This window comes from Chiloscyllium punctatum, chromosome 52 (assembly GCF_047496795.1).
Source record: "Chiloscyllium punctatum isolate Juve2018m chromosome 52, sChiPun1.3, whole genome shotgun sequence".
Lineage (NCBI taxonomy): Eukaryota > Metazoa > Chordata > Chondrichthyes > Orectolobiformes > Hemiscylliidae > Chiloscyllium > Chiloscyllium punctatum.
The window spans coordinates 28,050,309-28,060,201 of record NC_092790.1 but is presented as its reverse complement, the minus strand read 5'-3'; the positions used below and the strand labels follow the sequence as shown (position 1 = coordinate 28,060,201).

At 44.5% G+C, this 9,893-nt stretch overlaps 1 non-coding gene across 1 annotated transcript; it reads left to right on the top strand.

Annotated features, from left to right (window-relative positions):
• The first annotated feature begins 6,692 nt into the window (after nt 1–6,692).
• trnag-ucc (transfer RNA glycine (anticodon UCC)) lies at nt 6,693–6,764 on the top strand. Its single transcript has one exon. It is a non-coding gene; the product is annotated as a tRNA-Gly (tRNA).
• The last annotated feature ends 3,129 nt before the right edge of the window (nt 6,765–9,893 follow it).

Genomic DNA, 9,893 nt, shown 5'->3' with positions numbered 1-9,893 from the left:
GCGTGGGGTATCAGCAAATGAAAGACCTGGTGAAGGGTGCTGATAACTTCGAGAATTGGAGCAACTGGGAGAACACGGGCAGTGAATCAGTAAATAGGACAAATGTTGCAAAGGATTCGTGATCGAGATTCAATACAGTGCACCACGAAATGAAAAGTTGGTGCAGTTCACCACGAAAGGGGGGATACTTGCTGTTTGGGGAATTTGGAGATATGATGCAGGGATTGCCAAGATTTGAGAATTCTGTCAGCGGTCTACTAAATGGGAGAATTGTTGCAGAGAAAGACTGAATGGAAGACCTGGTGCACAGTGGAGCTCAATTAGAGAATGGGTGTATGGCAACAGGAATTTGGAGAATTAGGGTAGCGCACCCTTAAATGGTAAAATCGGGGTCAGGCATCAGTAAGGAGAAGAGGGAGTACAGGGGTATAAGTTAATTCGAGATTTGGAGGGTTTCAATAAATGGGAGATTCTGTGCACAGTGCCATTACATTGGAAAATTGGTGGGAGTGTCTGTATATTAGATAATTGGAGCGGAACATGTCTCAATTGGGGAAGAGGGGCCAGGGAATCAATAAAAAGAAATGTTGCAAGCATCGGTAAATTGGAGAGTCAGGTCAGTGCATCACTAAATGAACAAATACAATCAGCAGAGCACCGTACGTTGGAAATGTGTATCAGGGAACAACTAAATGGAAGGAATTGATGCAGAGCAACAATAATTGGAGAATTCATGCAGGTGCCGTTAAATTCTAAGTGGGAGGACTGGGGCAGGATAACCTCAATGGGAGAGTTGGTGAAATTCCCGAATTAGTGCAGGATTGGGAAATGGGAGAATTGGTGCAGGGAAGTGGAGCACTAAATACAGACTTAGCGATGTACCGGAAACAGATCCCTCAGTCCAACCCAGCCACGCTCAAATTTAAGAATTCTGTAAGCTCTACACTAAATTGGAGAAACATTGCAATAAAATGCTAAATGGGTAAATTTCGCAATGGCTGATAGAAATGTGAGAATTTTCAACAGGACATTAAGTAATGGGTGAATTAGTGCAGTTCAGTGCTCAGTGGGTGAGTTATGCTATGTTGCAACTACATGGGAGAATTGGGGCAGGACAATACCTTTTGGGAGATTTAGAGTAGGGCACCCCTAAATTGGGCGAGAGCATCAGTCAGTCTGAGGATTGATTTAAGGCAGCACTGAGTGGCACTGAGTGGGAACACTGAGGCAACTTGTTCAGGACATCAGTAATTGGGGGAAATGGTGCTGAGCAACACTGAATTGGAGAATTGGTGTGGGGTATCAGTAAATGAGAGACCTGGTGGAGGGTGCTGATAACTTCGAGAATTGGAGCAACTGGGAGACCCCGGGCAGTGAATCAGTAAATAGGACAAATGTTGCAAAGTATTAATGGTCGAGATTCAATACAGTGCACCACAAAATGGGGGAGTTGATGCAGTTCACCACTAAAGGGAAGATATGTGTGGGATCGGTATTTTGGAGATTTGATGCAGGGATCTCCAAGATTAGAGAATTCTGTCAGCAGACGACGAAATGGGAGAATTGTTGCAGGGAAATATTGAATGGAAGACCTGGTGCACAGTGGAGCTCAATTAGAGAATGGGTGTATGGCACCAGGAAATGGGAGAATTAGAGTAGCGCACCCTTAAATGGTAGAATCGGGGTCGGGAATCAGTAAATGGAGGAATTAATACAGGGATATGAGTAAAAGGGAGATTTGGTGGAAACACTAAATGGGAGAATCAGTGCAGATTGCCATTCCATCAGAACATTGGTGAGATTGCCAACATATTTTCTATCATACAGGAGGAAGTAGAGACGCTGCTCCAGCTCCTTTATTTTCTATAATACAGGAGGAAGCAGTGACGCTGCTCCACCTCCTTTATTTTTTATGATACAGGAGGAGAAGAGAATCTGCTCCAGCTCCTTTATTTTCTATAATACAGGAGGAAGCAGTGACGCTGCTCCAGCTCCTTTATTTTCTATAATACAGGAGGAAGCAGTGACGCTGCTCCACCTCCTTTATTTTTTATGATACAGGAGGAGAAGAGAATCTACTCCAGCTCCTTTATTTTCTATAATACAGGAGTAAGCAGTGACGCTGCTCCTGCTCCTTTATTTTCTATAATACAGGAGGAAGCAGTGACACTGCTCCAGCTCCTTTATTTTCTATAATACAGGAGGAAGCAGAGACGCTGCTCCAGCTCCTTTATTTTCTATAATACTGGAGGAAGCAGTGACACTGCTCCAGCTCCTTTATTTTCTATAATACAGGAGGAAGCAGTGACGCTGCTCCAGCTCCTTTATTTTCTATAATCAGGAGGAAGCAGTGACGCTGCTCCAGCTCCTTTATTTTCTATAATACAGGAGGAAGCAGAGACGCTGCTACAGCTCCTTTATTTTCTATAATACAGGAGGAAGCAGTGACGCTGCTCCAGCTCCTTTATTTTCTATAATCAGGAGGAAGCAGTGACGCTGCTCCAGCTCCTTTATTTTCGATAATCAGGAGGAAGCAGTGACGCTTCTCCAGCTCCTTTATTTTCTATAATAGAGGAGGAAGCAGTGACGCTGCTCCAGCTCCTTTATTTTCTATAATACAGGAGGAAGCAGAGACGCTGCTCCAGCTCCTTTATTTTCTATTATATCGGAGGAAACAGAGACGCAGCTCCTGTTCCTTTATTTTCCGTAATACAGGAGTGAAGCAGGGGCGATGCTCCAGCTCCTTTGTTTAAACAGAAAAACCTGCAATCTATCTATTCTTTCTCCCTTCTTACAATGTTATGCAATCATAACAATTTTTAAATCTTTTACATATTCCAGCATCTGCCTCTTGGGACAATCCATCTGAATTCCCATTAAGTTACCCAGTAATGTGTAGGACGTTTCTATAAAATGGTGACAACAACATATTCGATCGGAACAGTCCTGCATTGTTTATTTGATCCTTTGTAAGGAAGGCCAGTGGATTACAATCAGTGTCATTTAGTATGTCATTGTTCTTTGTTCGATAGACTTCAAAGTGCTGAAGAGCCAACAGTAATCCCAAAGCCCCCTTTCCTATGGGAGAGGATTTTTCCCAATGACTGGTATTGTTTCTAATAGCACCATCCTCAAGTTTTCACAATTCCTAACTCGTCATCCTGGAACAAGACAGAACTTCGCCCCAGTTCACCAGCATCAGAGGCCATTTTGATAAGACTGGAACACTCAGAGATGGCCAAAAGTGGTTCATTGATTCAAACTGCTTTCACCTTTCAAAGGTAACCTCGCTCTCTGATAACTAGGTCACTTTTTCTTATTTCCATCACAAATCTGTTAAAGGCACAGCCATCCAGCTAAAATCATGGGAAACTTTCGAGTAAAGTCAAATATTCCCAAAAAAAATCTATTAGTTTCTCATTTAGTTTTAGGAACAAGGAATTCTGTCAGTGTCTTCACTTTTGCTGTCTCCATCAATATCTGTGTGTTTGTGTGTGTGTATGCCTGTGTGATTGTATCTGAATGTGTGTCTCTCTGTGTGCTGCTGTACGTTTCTCTGCACGTCTCTGTGTGTCTGTCTCTGAGTATCTGTATGTATTGACATCTGTCACACACACACACAGACACGAAACATACAAACACATTCACACAAACACGCATCATCATGACCAAAAGCATTGTGTCACTTTAAACATAAGAGAAATAGACAGAGACAAAGATAGAGACGAGTTTAAGCCCCACTTTAATACATACAGTTCCCATAACAACAGGGAGTCCGCTGCACAGAGATACAGACACAGAGATAGAGAAAAATGGAGACACTCACTAATACACACAATGAGACACACACATACTCACACAGACACTGGTCACCAGACAGAGATAGATGGGGTGACACAGACGGAAACACAGAGACAGAAACACACACGATAATGCGCACACACATTCAGAGAGACACGTACACAAAGACAGACAGAATCGGTGTGCAGTGAGTGAGAGTCCCCCCTGAGTGTAACCATCTGTAACACAGTCTGGGTCCCATCAGCTCATTCCCAGCTTTTACAGATGGAATGTCCAGGAGAAAGTGTCACAGTCACGGGATGTCCCTCAGACCATTGTCAGGGAAGAGGGGAATCTGGTTACAATCTCATGGTCATTTGGACAATTAACAGATCCGTGTAATCACTGGGTGTCCGTCTGGGAAATGGATTGATGGTGATGGCGGGGAGTTGTGTTCTCCAGAATTAGGTGGAATCAACTTGCAGTGCAGCTTGTTCAGCCCCAGAGCTACAAACATCCCCTGTCTCCACCACCGACACTCAGTAACAGCAGTGTGGACCATAGACAAGATGGACTGGAGAAATTCCCCAAGGTTCCTTCCAGAGCAGCTTCCAGACCCACGGCACTATCATGTGGAATGCTGAACGCAGCAGATACACGGGAACACCACCAGGTGACAATTCCACATCAAGACACTCCCCACCCTGGCTTGGAAAAACATCTCAGTCCCACAAGTGCCATTGGTTGGAAATCCTGGAACACCCTCCCTTACATCATTGTGGGTTTATCTGCCCCAAATAAATGGCAGCAGTTCAAGGCAATAACTCACCGTCACCTTCACCAGAGCAATTATATCTGAGCAATCCGTGGGGACCCAGCGGCAATGACCCAAACACATGAATGAATCACAAAATAAAGCTCAGTATTTGGGACCCGTGTGCTCCAGGGCTGAGCTTCTGAATAAATTGGGTCGATATTGTCGAAAATTGAAAGGCGATTTCATTTGAATATCTCAGATTGTGAAGAGGCTTGAGAGGGGAGATGCTGAGAAATTATTCCTGTGGGTCTGGGAATCTGAAACACGATAACACAGTCTCAGGAGTTGCTGGAAAAGCTCAGCAGGTCAAGCAGCATCTGTGCAGAGAAATCAGCGTTAATGTTACAGCATCCGCAGTTCATTCGGGTTTGATTACCACCCTCTCAGGGTAAGGGGCCGGTTATTTGGGACTGAGATGAGGAGACAGCGCTTCACTCTAAGGCCTCTGAGTCTTTAACATTCTCTCTCCCTGAGGAATGTGGATGGTCCCTCACTGAGTACATTTCAGATTGGAATAGACAGATTGCCGGGGTCTCAGGGAGTCACGGGATATGGGGAGTGGATAGGAAACCGGATTTGAAATCTCAAACCAGCTCTGATTGGATTGACTGCCAGAACAGACTGAACAGTTTAAACAGGCTGTATAGTCTCCTCCTGCTCACATTTCCTGAGCTCTTAGATGTTTACTGAACCAACCCCCAATCCCTTTGGATTTGGTTCCATGAAACCGTTTATCATTAAATCTCTTCAGCCCCCACCCTATTACAAACCATCTCATTCTTTCTTCAGCGTTACCCCCCATTCCAATTCCTCAGAAATCATTACTTTTCTAACTTCCTTCTGCTCTGCTGAATCCCCCCACCCTCATAACACACGGGGTAACCTTTCCCTTCTCCCATTAGATGCTGCCTGACCTTATCAGATTTCTCAGCATGGCCTGTGTTCATTTCAGAGGGAATGACATCTCCCTGATCCTGTTTCTGTGAGAGGATATATTCTCCAATGCGACTCCTTGATAATCCGTGTGTTCACAGAGAAAAGAGGGATCGCTCTGTCCAAATTTATAACATGCACAAAAGGGCATCGAGATATTGTGATGATATTAAAAATAAAACATCTTAAACCAAATGAAATCCATGAGGAAATGGCATGTTGGAATGGGATCTGTAAGGAGCAGGAATTCAATCCGCCCTCCCCCCCTGTTGTTATTGGGTATGATGCTCCTGACCCACCGATACACAGATCTGACTAAATGCACAAACAACCTCTCTCCATCCATTTCATTCAGAATAAGGTCAATAACAGGACGGATTAAAACAAAATACAAACTGTGATGAATGCTGCATGTAGGGAGGCATGTTTCTGTAGAGTTTATACAGCACTGAGATCAGGCTGTTCGGCCCATCATTCACATTCCAGTCTAACCGTCTGGACTCCCTCTCTAAAACTCTCCAATTACCCAGATCCCTGTCTGAATGAAGACTGTCTGTGTGGGGTTTGCACATTTTCCCGGGGTCTGCGTGGGATACTTCTGGGTGCGTGGGTTTCCTCCCACAGTCCAATGATGTGCAGGTTATAGTGGGTTGGCCATGCTAAATTGTCCAGAGTATCCAGGGATGTGTAGGTGAGGTGGATTACCCATGGAAAATGCAGGGTTACAAGGATAGGGTAGCGGGGGTGAGTCTTGGTGGGTTACATGATGGTCCGAATGGCCGATTTCCACACTGTAGGGATTCTATGATTCTATGCTCCTTCCCATCTGCCTCTATGGATGAGGGAGACGATCACCTGACCCAATATCCCCTTCGGTGGCTCAACGTTTGCTTTGTTTCCAACAAAGAACTGCAGATGCTGCAGATCTGAGAGACAGCACAGAAATTGCTGGAGAAACTCAGCAGGTCTGGCAGCATCTGTGGGGAGGGAACCTTTCGGATCCAGGGATTGGTCTTCAGAACTGAAGGCATCTGATTCTGGTGTTGTCAGACCTGCTGAGCTTCTCCAGCAATTTCTTGTTTGGATTTCAGCCCCAATCCAGTTGGTGATGATCACGGCCTTGTTAAGTGTGTTTGGGAATGGGGAGGGAGCTGCTTGTAGGGTGATGGTGGTGTAGTGGGGAGCACAGCTGCCTTCCAAGCAGTTGACCTGGGTTTGATTCCCGGCCATCGCAGTGCTGCGGTCTGTAAGTAGCTTTTAAAAGTAAACGCTCTAGAATGAACCGAGAAAATCGAATTTTTCCTGCTGTGGTAAACCGGATCTGTCAGAGTGCTCCTGCTTTTCCTGGCGATGGTTCCTGTGAATTGCAGTGTGGAACCGGGCAGCATTGCTCGGCATCTCGGAAGCTTTCCCCTCTGCTCCTTCCCATTTCTTATTGAAATATTGGGTACAGCACAAGAATGGGTTTGTTTTGTTCGAAAAGTGAGAGACTGCTCCCGTCAGGAACCTGAAATAATTACAGAAGCCGCTGGAAACACTGAACAGTTCCAACAGCTTCTGTAGTGGTGGGGAGGGAGGGTTAATGTGTCAAATCTACACAAAGATAAAATAAACTCCAGCCACAAAACAGAGTTCCTAAGTTTTACAAACATCCGCATAACATTTTTCTGAGCCATCAATTCCCCTTAAACCCTTCCAATGCAGAATAGCATCTTTCTGATTCTCACTTTGAGAGATGTCCCTCAGTGAGCTCCTCCATCATTCTTTCCATTTCACTGGGGACCCACTATCCACAGTCTCCAATCAAATGACCTGAACTCAGACAGAGATCTTAAAGAGTGACACAATGCAGATAGGAAGTTGATTTCATTTCTGTTTCTGAGTCCAATCTTCACTCAGTGAGACAGAGTCAGGTATTCAAGGCTCCAACAAGAGCTGGATTCTGCTTCTGGTGATTGTCTTCATTCAGTGAGAAGGAGGGCCGTGGGCCGGAAGGAGCTCATCATTGTGCTTCGGGTTGTCTGCTCAGTCTGCAGCATTGCAGGCCGTGGGAGCAGGGCAGTGGGAAAGGTACCTCGTGTGGACTGCAATAGGACTTTCAACACATTGTTCCAGACCAGTAACAGAGCTCCAGGAATTCTGAATGAGGATCGGAAAAATGTATTGATTGAAGGAGGAGGATCAGGAAAACAGGATAAAGCTGATGAGATCAGCAGGATTTCTCAGTCTAACTCTGTGCCATACTTTATTTTCTGCTTCATAAATTTACAATCCGGAGTTCAACCCACTCAGAGCAATATAAGCTCAGAAACAAATCATTCAGTCCAACACATCCATGCTGAACTGGTATCCGATGTAAATCTCATCCTATTTGTCAGAATTTGGCCCAAGTTCCTCTGAACCCTTTTTAATTCCTGCACCCACCCAGATACCTTTTAAATGTTGTAATTGTACCAGCCTCCACTACTTCCTCTGGCAGCTCATGCACACAGTTCCCTCTGCGTGAAAAATGTTCCCCTTAGGTCCCTTTTATGTTTCCCCTCTCAACTTTAACATATGCCATCTGCTTCTGGACTCCCCCACCACAGGGAAATCACTTTGCCTTTTTACCCTATTGAGGCCCTTCATGATTTTGTGAACCTCTATAAGGTTACCCCACAGCCACTGACGCTCTCGGGATAATAACATCACCCTATACAGTCTTAACCTCCAGCACAAACCCTCCAACCTTGGCAACATCCTTGTAAATCTTTTCTGAACCCTTTAAAGTTTCACAACACCCTTCTTATCGGAGGGAGTCCAGAATTGCACTATATACCAAAAGTGGCCGAACCAATACTGCAACATGACCTCCCAACTCCGTTACACAATTAACTGAGCAATAAAGACAAAAATGACAAACGCTTTCTTCACTATCCTATCGAAATGTTAGACCACTTTCAACGATCTATGAAGCTGTACTCCAGGTCTATTTGTTTACCAACATCCCTAGTACCTTGTCCATTCAGTGTAAATGTCCTGCTCTCGTTTGCCTTAACAAAATGCAGCACCTCACATTTATCTAAATTAATCTCAATCTGCCATCCCTCGGTCCATTGGCCCATCTGATCAAGATCCCGTTGTCCTCTGAGGTAACCATCTTCACTGTCCTCCACACCTCCAATTTTACTGTCACCTGCAAACTTACTAACCATTCGTCCTATGGTCACATCCAAATCATTTATATAAATGACAAAACAACAGTGGACCCAGCACCGATCCTTGGGGCACACCGCTGGTCACAGGCCTCCAGTATGAAAAGCAAGCCTCCCCCACCACCCTCTGTCTTCTCCCTTCGAGCCAGTTCTCTACCCAAATTGTAATTCTACTGTCCTAACATACATGTTTGACAATATGACACCAGTCTCAAAAGTACAACAAAATTCTATTCCTGATGACAGGCGGGTCTGTTCCCCCCCGGTGCTGTTTACACTTGGAATATACCTGGAGCAGAGCAACACAAACCCAACTGGAGAGGGTGTCTCTGTATAAGGAGAGTCAGTGTGAAGTTAACATTCAACAAATGTGATAAAATAAAATCAAAGATGAATGAAGGTAAGGCCCTCCAATCTGTTTCACAATTTATTACAGAAGAGGGCTGGATAAAAAACTGAAGCTATTGTAATAAATGGCTCAAGCTCACCATGGAGAATTAATGTGCTCAGACTGAAAAATGCAGAGTCATCATAAATTACTGCAACTTGCAAACAGCAAAATTAAAATCCAATTTGCTTTTTCACTGCAAGGATGAATATTTTAATCATATTGTTCTCTATATATGAACGATACAGACGGTCATTTATTATCGAGAAATAAAAGACAATCAATATTTTCTTTGACATCGAACTTGGATTTGGAGAAGATACTGTGGATGATACCAGCCAACAGGATTGTTCGTACAGACAGGCGCATAATAATGTCACCAGGAAATAGCAGAAGGTTGTGGAGGGAAATGAACAGACTGAAGCCCGCGTGATTGGAGTTTGGTAAAAAAGGCGAAAGAGAGACAAACCCGACCAAACTACAGAGTATGAAATGTGAACATGGATAGAGTTACCTTGGTGTTCATGTGCACAGGTCTTTTACTGTGACAAGATCTGCTGAAGGGGGAAATCTTAAGCATCACAAATGACCCATTGAGTAAGGAGAAAGAAAATACATCAAGGGAAATCCCTGCTGTTCCTGGGGATCTGAAATCTAACCTCAGCAGGTCAGGCAGCATCTGTGAGAAGGGAACCAGAACCCATTTCTCCCACAGCAGTCTGCAAGGCACCAAGGGAGCTCCCTGATCTGATTGGCTCTGTGCTAATTAACACTGCACACA